We start from the raw sequence: 11,261 nt of genomic DNA on the forward strand, positions 1-11,261 counted from the left end.
AATGAAATTTTTAGAGAAAGTATTGTTTTGACTTGCAGAAAATAGACCAATAGTTTTTTACATAAAAATATACAATTTAAAATCATCCTCATCTGTTTATTGGATTAATCTTTAGAATAGTTATTTATCGCATCGTATTATAGACAGCTTTCCGTGGAAATTAAAATAAAAAAATAAGATACTAATAAAACTAGTTTCATCCAATAATTTTTCATGTTAATATTCAAAAAAATTGTCTGTAACATGATGCTAAACAAGGTTTTTTAGTATGGCTGAGAACCGGTTCTAATCCAGCGGATATCAATCGTTTACAAAGCCATACTGGAAAAGGTATCCATGGTTAGAATCTCTTGAAAGGTTTGAGCGATCCTCTAAAAATATTCCTGAAGACATATAAGAAGCTTCACTGTAAAAGAGAACTATAGAGATTCAGATATTACCATGTTCATTTGGTACATACATATATACAGACGCTATAAATTGTTTTATCTAAGGAAAAAATTTGCAATGATTTATAGGCCACCCTGAAGAAATTTACATTTCACTGTACAGAGTAATCAACATCAGGCATCTGAAGGGATAAGACAATGGCCGGTATATTGGTGTACATCCTCAATAATGATACACAAAATTACTCCTTCTGTAGATTTTAATTGGTGGCTGAAACGATTAGACACTGAACCCAATAAAGCAACCAATCAAAAAACAATAATAGTCCCTAAATTTGTTAAGCCAACAAATAAGAAAACTATTATAAAACTTTAGGGACTAGTGTAATAAACAACCCACCTCTCTGAATCAACATGCAGAATTTCACTTTTATAGGTCTGTAATAGTACTCAGGGGATAAATGGATAATACTATGGCAGATAAAATTCTAGACCACATTTTTTAAAGCGAAGCTTTTCTATAATTTGGTTCGGTCCGTTCGTCCGTACGTCCGTCCGTCCGTCCGTCACAGAGAGATAGCTCTTTTCGTTAATTTAAATAGGTTAGAATTGTCCTATCGATTTCAAATTTTGCAGGGTGATTCCTGTAGTAGTTAGGTACGATTTAGAAAGCGTAGCAACTCTATAATCATTATCAGAATGACCGTACGTCCATTTTAAACATGTTGATTTTTTACTTTTTTAACAACAAATTTTAGGTGATCTAATTATCCGATTGATCTGATTTTTGGTATACTGATTCCTTAGACAGTAAAGTACAATATTATAAGCGAGGAAACTCTATAATCAAGTCTCTAAAAATGTAAGTATGTCTTGAAAGATTATCCTGTATCAAGCAGTTTTTTTTTATCAAATTTACTTACAATTTTGCTTCGACTCTTATACATTTATATTCTGATTATTCAGTTCTGACACTATACAAGTGTTAATGTCCGTTTGTCCTACCGTTTCAGAGCTTAGCTTTTATGGATGTTGTCATCCTTGTTCGACCTGAACTTTCATGCCTAATTCTTGTCAGGGATAGAAGTGTTTACAAGGTTAAAGGGATAAACAATTAAATATAGAATTGTAATTTAATGAAAATCAATTTTGGGTAGGAAGATAAGCTTGTCCTTCCCCATCCCTGGGTTGTACTTGTACCTCCATGCAAGGATAATTACCTAGGAGAAGATTATGTATTCTTTTTAAAAAAATATATCTTAGAAGAAAACAAAAAGTATTACATTTTACATTTCATTGTATTCTCACCTGTTTCACAGGTAGGGGGGTTGGGGGGACTTTGAGTTGTTTATCTCACTAGTCCCAAAAGTTTTAAAATAAAGTATTCTTATTTGTTGGCTTAAGAACACAGTAATAGTGTCTGACTGATTATGACGTAACAAAAAAAATTAGCCAATGAGAGGCCACTATAAATTTTACCATTGGTCAATAACGGCCTCTCATTGGCTAATTTTTTTTTGTTACGTCATAATCAGTCAGACACTATTACTGTGTTCTTGGCTTAACAACTTTGGGGACTTTTATTTAATTTTGATTGGTTGATTCAATAAGTTAAGTGTTCAAATGTTTCAATCAATGCAGATGGGGTAATTTTGTGTATTAGCAATTGGGATATAATCAATTTATCAGTCATTGTATTATTCCTTTAGATTCTTGCCTTTTTCACCAATTTATTTTTATTAATCATTCGGTTCCCAGGACCTCTAAAACGAGGGTCTAAAGGTTTATTCTACTGTCTTTTTTCTCGTTTTTATTTCTGATATTTATGTTTTCAGTTGTTACATGCTCGAAGTTATAGGATGTGTATGTTAGTAAATGTATGTCCTTTTTGAAAAGGACAGTTTTTTTTTCTTTTATTTAATTAATATTTTTTTTTGTATTTGTCACAGTATCTCTCCCTGTCCAAGGCCCTACCTCTTTTTTTATGGCTAAATAAATGATTTTCTTAGAGTGTACTACACTCCCTCTCACTCTCTACCATGTGTGATGACCAACACCAAGCCTCAATGAATAGAAAAATAATCTCTAAATTGGACCAATTGTAGCACAGTGTATTCATCATCATCATCGCCATTTATCTCTTCTTTCCAGAGCATAGGCCACGCACAATGGTTCTCCATTTATCTTTGAATTGGGCCTCAGTAGAGGCTTCACTGAAAGATGAAAAATTCTTTTTACTCAGTTCTTCAAGGAATTCCCTCCTCCAGGTTGTTTTTGGTCTACCTGGTTTCCTTTTTCCTGTGAAGGGGTCCCAAGTCAAGGCTTGATAGGTTAAATCATCATGCCCTTTCCTTAGAGTGTGCCCCAACCATCTCCATTTTCTCTGTTTTATTGTCAGTTTGATGTCTGACATATCACTGCGCTCTAAAAGCTCAGCATTTGTGATCTTGTTTGGCCAAAAGATCTTGTGGATTCTCCTAAGACATTTGTTGACATATGTCTGAAGCTTGGAGACCACTGCTGTGTTTAGGAACCAAGTTTCGGCCCCATACAGCAAAACAGACAGAACATTTGACTTGAAAAGTCTTAACTTGGTCTTTATGGAGATGTTGTTGGAATTCCAAATTTTATTCAAGCTGGCAAAGGCTGTTCTAGATTTGTTAATTCTAGCTTTAACATCTGTCAAAGTGCCTCCAGCTTCATCAATTTTACTTCCAAGATACTCAAAGCAGTTAACATCCTCAAGAATTTGATTTCCAATAGTTATTGGTTCTTGGGAGTTTGCATTTAATCTGAGTATTTTAGTTTTTGGAACATTTATTTCAAGTCCAACTTTCTTGGAAGTTTCAGCTATCATGTTAGTCCTTCTTTGCATTTGACTTCTATTGCTTGTTAACAAAGCAATATCATCAGCAAAGTCCAGATCTCCCAAATATTTGGGATTGCCAAATAACTGCCAGCGAATGCCATCATTGCTTTCACAGTTCTTCATGATCCAGTCAATGGCAAGGAGGAAAAGGAAGGGAGAGAGAAGGCATCCTTGTCTGACACCTGTTACAATCTCAAAAAAGGTTGATAGTTTACCTTTATACATAACATTTCCACCTCCTTTATGATAGATAGCTTTAATGATATTGATTATCTTTTCTGGAATGCCATAGTGTCGGCAGATTTTCCAGAGTGATTTCCTGTCTAAAGAATCAAATGCTTTTTTGTAGTCAATAAAGTTTACAAAAAGCTCAGAGTTCCATTCCTTGGATTGCTCTATGATGATTCTTAGAGAGGTTATCTGATCAATAGTGGAACGGTTTGGTCTAAATCCAGCCTGATTAGGTCTTAGCTTTTCATTAACCTTCTTCTTTATTCTATTAAGAAGAATCTTACTAAGGATACGGCCAGGTACTGAAAGAAGCATTATCCCTCTGTAGTTTCCACATTGGGTCAAGTCTCCTTTTTTGGCCAGTATTGAGATATGTCCATTTTTCCAGTCCTCTGGGCATAACTCATCATTCCATATCTTAGTGATCAAAGGTAGGAATGCCTCAGCAGATGTGTCTAGGTCTGCTTTCATGACCTCAGCTGGGATGTTATCAGGTCCTGCGGCCTTGTTATTTTTCAAACTTTTAATGGCCTCTTTGATTTCCAATAGATTTGGCGCTCGACAGTCAATGTCAAGTGCATCTGAGGGTGGAATCTCAGTTTCTTCCTCTGGAACTGGAAGATTCAGCAGTTCAGTGAAATGTTCTGCCCATCTATTTAGAATATCCTCATCAGTTTTAAGGAGTGAACCATCCTTATCCCTGATGTGTGATCCTGATTTGTGTACTTTGCCTGCAATGCTCTTAGTAATCTCATAGACATCTTTCATTCTATTTTGATTAGCAGCATTTTCTGCTTGCAAGGCAAGGTTTTCCAAGTGTTCTTTTTTGTCAATTCTGACACTTTTTTGGATTTCCCTGCTGAGCCTCTTATACAGGTCTTTATCTTCTGGAGAGTTTCTAGAGAGTGTCTTTTGTCTTACCTCTCTTCTTTGATCCATGAGATCAATGGATCTTTGAGTGATCCACGGCTTTTGGTTAGCCTTTTTGAAACCTAATTTTTCTTGGCTGGTATCATTATAAACTTTTTTGATACCTTGCCAAATATCTTCCACTCCATCTTCCTCTTGAAGAGTCAGCAACTCAAATCTATTCTTTAGAGTGAGCTTAAACTCTTGCATCTTTTCAGAGTTTTGGAGGGTTGTTAAATTATATTTCTTCCTGGGGTTAGGCTTTGTGTCCTGCTTTTTAAATCTAAGCCGAACTTTAGAAGATAGAAGATAATGGTCTGAATTAACATCAGGTCCTCTTTCAACCCTGACATCAAGGAGAGAACCTTTAAAGCGTCTAGATATACATATGTGGTCTATCTGGTTAAAGGTTCTTTGATCTGGTGATCTCCAGGTGGCAGTATGAATCTTTTTGTGTTTAAGCACAGTGTATTAGTATGAACAAACCGACCACACTATTGGTTATGATAAGTACACACTTTGCTACGAAATTTGAGTTTTATATCATCTATGAACACAAAAGCGAGAAAGGGAGGTGTATTTAAGGTAAGGGGGGGGGGGAGGGTGGTTGTGTACCCCAATAGGGATCCACTCCCTTGAAAAGGGGCCTAACTCCCCCCCCCCCTTATACACCTTGTTATTGCTGTGGTTAGAATTCCAATGGAACTACTTTGACAATGTGACTTAATTTCATAATATAGTAGCTTCGCATTTTTAAAAGCAAAGCTTTTCTATAATTAGGGTAGGTCCGTACGTCCGTAACGGATAGCTCTTTTTGTTAATTTAGGCCTGTTAGGACTTCTATTTAATTTTGATTTGTGGATTCAATAAGTTTAGTGTGCAAATGTTTCAATCAATGCAGAAGGGGTAATTTTGTGTATCATCATTAGGGATATAATGGCCTTTTTAACTTTTTAACAAGAACTTTTTATGTGATAAAATTATCCGATTAGTCTGATTTTTGGAATACTGATTCCAAGGACAACAAAGTACATTGTTATGATCGAAACATCTCTATAATCAAGTCTTAAAAATGTTAGTATGCCCTTAAACAATATCCTGAATTTAAGCAGTTTTTCAACAGATCTACTTACAACTTTGTTTCGTACGACTTTAATACATTTATATTTTGATTCTTGCGTTCTGACACTCTACAAGTGTTAATGTGCATTTGTCCTGCCGTTTCAAAGCTTCGCTTTTATGGATGTTGTCATCCTTATTAATGTACAAATCTTTGGTCAAGTGTTGGTCATGCACTCCGTGTAGTTCGTTGACCCACAGCTTGTAATAGTTTGTAGTGAATCGTCATTTTTCATTTTTAGCCAAAACATGTACTTGAGCGGGAGGGAGGGGACAATTTTACTATATGATTACACTGGTACCCAAAGTTTTATAACCACGCTATTTTATTCGCTGCCTCAAAAACCTTGGGTACTTGAATATTGAATTTGATAGGGTAGTTTAGAATTGTTAGCGTCCAAACGTTTCAACCAATAATTGAAATATACAGAAGGGGACCCTTGTTCTTCTTCATTGCTTAAATACAGGATACAGTAAAAATAAGTATGCCTCGCTTATAATATTGTACCTTGTTGTCAAATGAATCATTATTCCAAAATCAGATGAATAGGATAATAATTAGGTATATTATAAAAAAAAGTTGTCAAAAAAGTAAAAAAAAATAGCATGTTTTAAATGGAATTGCGGACTTTCTGGTTAAAATAATAGGGTATAGACGGACCGACCCGAATTATAGAAAAGCTTCGCATTTAAAAATAAATAAATCCAAATAGAGATAATTTCTCTTGTGAGTGACTTTGAAAAAATGAAATTGTCTTGTTAGTTGATGTGTGTGTATCTGCATGTGTATATTTTTACTTCAAGACTGGTTCTTCAAATTTAAATCCCATCGCTCCAAGCTTAAATATAGACTTGCTTTATTGCATACAATGTTTAGTTCTTAAAAGCGAAGCTTTTCTATAATTAGGGTCGGTCCGTCCGTACGTCCGTACGTCCGTCCGTCCGTCCGTAACGGATAGCTTTTTTCGTTAATTTAGTAGTTAGGTACGATTTAGAAAGCGTAGCAACTCTGTAATCATTACCAAAATGTCTGTACGTCCATTTTAAACATGTTGATTTTTTTACTTTTTTAAATAGCCTTTTTTGTTGATTTAGGCATGTTAGAATTGTCCTATCGATTTCAAATTTTGCATGGTGATTCCTGTAATAGTTAGGTACGAGTTAGAAAGCGTAGCAACTCTAAAATCATTACCAGAATGTCCGTACGTCCATTTTAAACATGTTGATTTTTTTTACATTTTTAACAACAAATTTGTATGTGATCTAATTATCCAATTGGTCTGATTTTTGGTATACTGATTCCTGGGACAACAAAGTACAATATTATAAGCGAAGCAACTCTATAATCAAGTCCTAAAAATGTAAGTATGTCCATAAACATTATCCTGTATCAAGCAGTTTTTCAACAAGTTTACTTACAATTTTGCTTCGACTAATAAACATTTGTATTCTGATTATTCAGTTCTGACACTATACAAGTGTTAATGTCCGTTTGTCCTACCGTTTCAGAGCTTCGCTTTTATGGATGTTGTCATCCTTGTTAAATCTTCAAGTTGACAAGAATGACAACAACATCCATAAAAACAGGATATTGTTTTTATAACATACTTACATTTTTAGAACTGATTATAGAGATGCTTTGCTCATAGCAATGTGCTTTGTTGTCCTAGGAATCAGTATCCCAAAAATCAGTCCAATCAGATAATTTTATCACATAAAAATTTGTTGTTAAAAAAGTAAAAAGACAACATGTTTAAAATGGACGTACGGACTTTCTGGTTGAGTTGCTTCGCTTTCTAACTTGCTACAGGAATCATCATGCAAAGTTTAAAATAGATAGGACAATTCTAACATACCTAAAATAACGAAAAAAGCTAACCTTTACGGACCTACGGACGGACGGAGCGACCCTAATTATAGAAAATTATTATGCTTTTTAAGTATAAAGAATTTTTTTATTCTTTTTAAAAGCGAAGCTTTTCTATAATTAGGGTCGGTCCGTCCGTCTGTCCGTCCGTACGTCCGTCACGGATAGCTTTTTTCGTTAATTTAGACATTTTAGAATTGTCCTATCGATTTCAAATTTTGCATGGTGATTCATTTAGTAGTTAGGTACGATTTAGAAAGCGTAGCAACTCTATAATCATTACCAAAATGTCCGTACGTCCATTTTAAACATGTTGATTTTTTTACTTTTTTAAATAGCTTTTTTCGTTAATTTAGGCATGTTAGAATTGTCCTATCGATTTCAAATTTTGCATGGTGATTCCTGTAATAGTTAGGTACGAGTTAGAAAGCGTAGCAACTCTACAATCATTACCAGAATGTCCGTACGTTCATTTTAAACGTGTTGATTTTTTTTACATTTTTAAGAACAATTTTGTATGTGACCTAATTATCCGATTGGTCTGATTTTTGGTATACTGATTCCTGGGACAACAAAGTACAATATTATAATCGAAGCAACTCTATAATCAAATCCTAAAAATGTAAGTATGTCCATAATCATTATCCTGTATCAACAAATTTATTTACAATTTTGCTTTGACTCTTATACATTCGCATTCTGATTATTCAGTTCTGACCTTATACAAGTGTTAATGTCCGTTTGTCCTGCCGTTTCAGAGCTTCGCTTTTATGGATGTTGTCATCCTTGTTATAAGCTATAATTCCGTCAATTCGTAACGGATAGCTCTATTCGTTTATTTAGAAATATTTGACTTGCCCTATCGATTGCAAACTTTGCAAGGTTAGCTACGAATTTTGGAAAATTATTTCTAGAATAACACGGTACAATATTATAAGCAAAGCATCTCTATAATCAAGTCCTAAAAATGTATGTTCTCATACAGTATTCTGTATGTAAGCAAATTTGCAACAAATACGTGTATAATTTTGTTTTATAATTCATGTTCTGCTTTTTATGTTTTGATATCCTACAAGTATTCGTTTGACCTTTCTTCTGATTTTAGAGATTCCATTTTATGGACGTTGTTGTCCTTGTTTTCTGTTACGCCCAAATAGTCAAAGAATGGGGATTATAATTTTCTCTGTGGATTCTTTAGGAAGAGAATAGATACAAACATTCTAGAAAAATATTATGGATAATTTTCCGAAAATCTTATGTCCTGCCATCATTTCAGTTCATAACCAGAATAGCGTTATTTGCTTATGCATAACGTTTGTGATACAATCAAAGATAAACAAGGAAGTAATTTTAATTAATATCCGGTGGATTAAAACCGGTTCTAAGCCATACTAAAAAGTCATATATTGCATCGAATATGGCCCCTTTGGAGCTAACAAAATCTTAATTATTTTTTATTTTAATAAACACGGAAAGCTGCGTATATACGGTGCGATAAATAACTATTCTTTTGTTTTACAGAATACAAGTCCCAACCCCCCTGGTTTAGGGGCTGCATTAGAACTTGCAGTTAGCAACCATTTTTATCATCCCAGCCTGGCCAAAACTAAAACTCCTGGGATAAAAATGGAGAAAGCGGGGGATACCATGGAGAAAAATGGAGAGAAGGAAAAATTGAAACTGCGCATTATTTTGTTTCTGTACTGAAAGGAACACATACATGCACGCACACACACACACACACACACACACACACACAAACTTGTCTCTCTTAAAAGCACAAGGATGACTCCAGTCATAGGGGCTATAAAATTTTGGTTTTCATTTGTAGGCGCCGCTGCTGAGCCCTAATCAAAGTTTTAGTTATATTGTTGAACCAGAAAAAAAAACATATTGTTTTGATTTTTAAAGGATTTTCAATGACATACTAAGAAAACTAAAGATAAATGTTCCAACAGAAGCGTGCAGAGGAAGGGTGACAAAATTAAAATGGGTGGACCCTGCAACCCCCCATAAGTTCACCTACCTAAAAAAGTCACAAAACTCTAGAATTTAAAAGGGTGCGAAAAAAAGGGGAACATTTGAATATGTTATTGTTGATTATGTAGAGTGGTGTAGTCCATCTGAAAAAAAACACCTCTCTTGTTCTCTGTGCTTGGTTCAAAAAGAGTGTCAAAAATCGTAGATGGAGGAGAAAATTTCAGGTGCGCTTCGCGCACTTACAAGGTAAAACCCTGTGCGCGCCATTTATTTAAAATTTCTAATCAAGATGGCAAATTTTCTATAAATAAAATACATTTGCTGGCTTTATCCAAGATTCAGAAAAGCTACACTTCCAAAAAGCGCGCATTGAGCTGAGCCCAGCGCACCTTGGGCTGCGCTTAGCCGGCCGGCGGGCGCCTCAGCTCACCCTCAAATGACAGCGAGAAAAGAGAGAGAAAAGGGAAGAGTTACAAAGCTCGCGTAGTTTGCAGTAATAACAAAATTTATAGTGGTTGACCTTACACTTCCCAGCTGCAATCTTCGCATGGGGAAAATGTATTTTTGCAATTTTGCCAAGTGCAGTGATTTTTAATGGCTTTTGACAGTTAACACAACGACCTTCTCGTGTTTCTAGATAATATCATTTAATTTATTTTATGTTTAGTTTACGTTTAAGAGAAAGAATACATTACCAATGCAGTTTTTTCTTTGTTTTATTGAATAGTGATTTTAACATTAAGTGACAACTTATAAAACATTTTTATTTATGTTATTTTTTTTTAAAATTAGTTTATAATTATGATTTATAAAAATATACAATTGTTTAACACTTTTTATTTTTGGTACATTAAACATTTCATTCCTTTTAATTTAATTAGTGGTTTCGCTTTTGGAGGCCTCTAGGGGTGAGGAAGGGAGTTAACACTCCAATTTAATATTTAGTTTGAAAAGGATGACTTTTTTTTTTTTGGGGGGGGGGTATAATTTGTTGTGTATTTTTTAGAGGGAAATTTCTCTTAGAAGGGTGGAGGGACCTTCCCCCCAAGTTTTAAACCTTCCCTGGAAGCTTCAGTGGTTAGCGAGATCTTTGACTGCCCTCTGACAGACACACAGACTGAAAGACATCCTGTTACTTTTACATAAGGAAAACTCTACAGAATTTAATAATGCTACCTTACAATTGTAACTAGAAGATGCGCCTCTGGGTTGGAGGTATCCCCCCACATTAAATATTTGTTTATGAATTATTATTGAAAAGGATTTGGAAAATTAGAACTGTACAGTTTAGAGACTAAAGCTGTAAAAAATGAGTCAAGAAGCAGTAGGATCGGTTAGCTTTATGCTCAAGAAATAGTTATGCTCTCTGAAAAGTTTGTTTTTATTAAAAACATTAAAATCCTAAAAATATTGTATATCTACACTAATTTTCTCAATTTTGAATTATCCAAATGAAATGTGAGAAAATAGCCATTCTGTGTCTTTTAAGATGTACATTCACTTTTGCACGCCATCTCATCCGTGTTTATTATTTATAGAAAGACGTAATAGCGAACAAGGATAACAACATCCATAAAAGCGAAGCTCTGAAACGGTAGGACAAACGAACATTTATACTTGTAGTGTGTCAGAACTGAAAATCAGAACATAAATTATAAATGTCGAATCAAAATTTTAATTAAATTTGTTGAAAAACTGCTTAAATACAGGATAATGTTTAAGGACATACTTACGTTTTTAGGACTTGATTATAGAGTACTTTGTGTTGTTGCAATAATATGCGGTTCTGATTTAAAAAGAAAAAGTAAAAAAATACTTTTTATTGGGGGTTGGGGTATTTTTTCTTGGGGCGATTTTTCTTGGGACGGTGTTGGCACCCTCCCCAAAAATAGTTGTA

The 11,261-nt window shown here is 34.5% G+C and overlaps 1 protein-coding gene across 1 annotated transcript in view; it reads right to left on the reverse strand.

Annotated features, from left to right (window-relative positions):
• The window catches only part of LOC145324880 (locomotion-related protein Hikaru genki-like), a 251,714-nt gene that overhangs the window by 17,074 nt on the left and 223,379 nt on the right, over positions 1-11,261 (reverse strand). The gene's annotated exons all lie outside the window — the stretch shown is intronic.

Source organism: Acartia tonsa, chromosome 7 (genome assembly GCF_053477335.1).
Source record: "Acartia tonsa isolate MP-2025a chromosome 7, ASM5347733v1, whole genome shotgun sequence".
Taxonomy (NCBI): Eukaryota; Metazoa; Arthropoda; class Copepoda; order Calanoida; family Acartiidae; genus Acartia; species Acartia tonsa.